Consider the following 3,374-nt stretch of genomic DNA (forward strand, 5'->3'; position numbering starts at 1 on the left):
ATGCTGGGGTGGAGCATACAGTGCTAGTAAGTTAGACAGAGAATGTTAACACAGATGCCCACAAGTGTCTGGCTGTCTAGGGAGGTGGGCAAGAAAAATGTTGTTCACCTACTCCTTCCAAATTTCTCCCAGAGAAATTTGCTGTCAGTGTCTGTTCTTCCATCACTTGTCCTAAAATTAGTCAATAGATCTCCTTCATGTATGCACCAGGCATTTTCAAACTGATGCTTGGTCTTGGTCTTGGGCTTGATGTTGGGTCTTGGGCTTAGTTAGGTCTTTAAGGGTGGGGACTTAGTTTTCTATTGCCCTTTAGTTCTCCTGGAGTCAAGCCCACTGGTTTTTTTTTTTTTTTAATATTTTATTTATTTATTTGACAGAGAGATCACAAGTAGGTAGAGAGGCAGTCAGAGAGAGAGGGGGGAAGCAGGCTCCCTGCTGAGCAGAGAGCCTGATGAGAGGCTCGATTCCAGGACCCTGAGATCATGACTTGAGCCGAAGGCAGAGGCTTAACCCACTGAGCCACCCAGGTGCCCCAAGCCCACTGGTTTTTAAAGATCCTGGAATGAAGCTTCACTGATTTTTCAAAGCCTGACATTATGGAGGCTCAACTTCCTAGTGCAAGTTCCCAGGGCGGGGAACTTGTGGAGTGGAGTCTAATATCCTTGCTCCTCCATGCTTGTGATGCCCCTCCCATTTGTGCTTAATCGCAGTAGAGGTTTGTCTCCCAACCACATCTCCACCCAACCTGTCCCTTTCAAAGGGGCCTTCTCTCCATGACTAGCTGGGGAAGATCTCCTCTACCAGTCTTCAGGTTTTTTCAGGGAGAGTTGCAATACATGAGTTGTTGCCTCAGTGTGTCTGTGGGAGGAGTTGAACTCAGGATCATCCTCTACCACTGTCTTTCTTCCCAGCAGCCACTCATTTCATTTTTAATGAGTATATACATCTGTGTAACTAAAATGTCTTTAAACGTATAGAATATTAGTATGTCATACCCAATGTAATCTTTACCTGCTAGCCATCTCCCCACAGAGACAGTCATTATTCCAGTTTTTATAGCATAGGTCAGTTGTACTCACTTTAGAGTTCATGGTCATTCCACTGAATCATGTAGTACCTACTCATTTATGTAATAACTTTCACTCAGCATAATGATTTTGAGATTTATCCATGTTGTTGTAATGATTTGTTCCTCTCTATTTCTGAGTAATATCCCAGTGTATGAACATACTACAGTTTGTTTGTTTATCCTTCTCTTGATGAAAACTTGGGCTAGTTTTCAGCTTAAGCTTTTACCAATAAAGCTGTTGTGAATATTCTTGTGCAAGTCTTTTTGGTGTACACGTGTTTTCATTTTTCTTAGATAAATACCTAAGAGTAGCATTGCTGGATTACAGGGTAGATGTTTGTTTAGTTTTATAAAGGAATTGCCTGTTATTTTTCCAAAGTAGTTGTACCATTTTACATTATCATAGACAATGCATGAATATTCTCGTGGCTTTATGGCTTGCAACATCTGACATTTTCAGTCTTTTAAATTTGGGGTTTTCTGGTAAGTATTTAGAGGTATCTAATTGTGGTTTTAATTTACATTTTCCTGATGATTCATGACATTGAACAATTTATTGTGTGCTTCTCAGTCATTTGATTATCTTCCTGGTCATTACTTTTGCCCATTTAAAAAAATTAGGTTGTGTTTCTTTTTCCTTGCCTCATTTTGAAAACTGAGAATATTGAATCCAAGTGAAATCACTGTTATTTAATTAGTTTTTTCTAAAACTCAGTCACATAAAACTATCCAAATTGCAGAGCAAATATAGATAAATCATGTAAAGGACTAATAGTCTATAATTTTAAAGAAGAAAATAATTTGTTTTTATTGAAGTTACCGAAACGCTGATATGGGCTTATCTTATGGGGAGCAGATAAGTGACATGGTGACACAAACCAGCCTGAGACCTTTAAAGCTATCTTTAATTTTCAGTTTAACTTTCAGAAATTGTAAGATAACCATCTAATTAGGTTAATGTTTCCCTGAACTTGTCCTTCAAACCTGGTACTCTTTCTCCACCATTTATTATTTCCTTGTGAAACTCACGTGGCCATCTCACTCATTACCCTCCATATTATTTAATAATTCTATATTATTGATAGCCAAATGCTAAACTTAACAATGGGGGATCAATTTGAGAAGGAGCAGAGCAGTGATAAATGCATTCCCCTTATTATCATAAAGTTGGAAAATTCTGACCATATGCATGGTCTGAGCCAGAAGGGCAGAGAATTCCCTTTGTCTCCTTATTATTCACCCATTGTGCTGTTATAAGTTCCTTTAGTGGTCAAAGGGTGACAGAAGCAATACATCAGGCTTTTGCTGTAAAATGTTATCTAAAGGCAAAAAGTGGACCTGTAGGACAGATAGAATTCTACACTGAGCCATGGGATTTATGACAAAATTCTATAACCATATAAAAAATATCTGTGACTACATTTATGTGAAGCAATGGTGCCATTCTTTGGCTGGTTTAGGTAATCACAGGTGCACATTCTTAGTTATACTAGAGATATATCCCAGTAGACGTTTGGGGATCTGTTTTGAATTTAAAGTGGAAGTTCCAAGGCAGCTTTGGCAATTCTTTTCAAATTCTCTTTTCCAGGGGAAAATACACATTATGGGAAAACACTGGAAAAATATAGATTGTAGTTCAAAAATAGTGTGCTACGATAGATACAAAGCAATACTCTTTTGTTTTCAATATATTATTTTTTTGTAACACTTCTGGATGTGCATTGTGCCATGTAAGAAGGAACTGGAAATAAATGAGTTCCATGACTGTGAAGCAGGAAGCTTAGCAATGAGCACAAATGGCAAACAAAGCAAGGACTGAAGGTCAGAGGGATCCAAATTCTAATTCAATATTTGATGATCCTTTATGACAAAATGGCTGCAATAGTGTTTATAAATATGCAAGTTGATTATCTGGGGAGCATCAGCTATTATGTGTCAAAGATAAATATTAAGGTGTCTTAAGCAAAAGAGCAAAATACTAATTTTTCTTTCCTTATCCCTTCCGTTAATAAGCCTGTTTTTCTATCATTATAAATTTAATACCATCATCTGAGTCAGGCAATGAAACTGTTCTTCCTGAATTAATTAATTTTTTCCCTACCTCAGCAGGGTAGGGAAGAAATAATGGATTGGGAGCATTTTTGTATTTTTTCTGAAGGAGGCCAGCACATGCTATATTGTAAATATCAGTCACAAATATGTACTAATGAGAAAATGCTGTAGTCCTCTTGGAAAAGCAGTCATTTAACCTCTCTCCTTCATTACGCTCCTCTTCCCTTTCCCCTTGGCCTGTTGGGATGAGTAT

This window comes from Mustela nigripes, chromosome 4 (genome assembly GCF_022355385.1).
Source record: "Mustela nigripes isolate SB6536 chromosome 4, MUSNIG.SB6536, whole genome shotgun sequence".
NCBI classification, from domain to species: Eukaryota; Metazoa; Chordata; class Mammalia; order Carnivora; family Mustelidae; genus Mustela; species Mustela nigripes.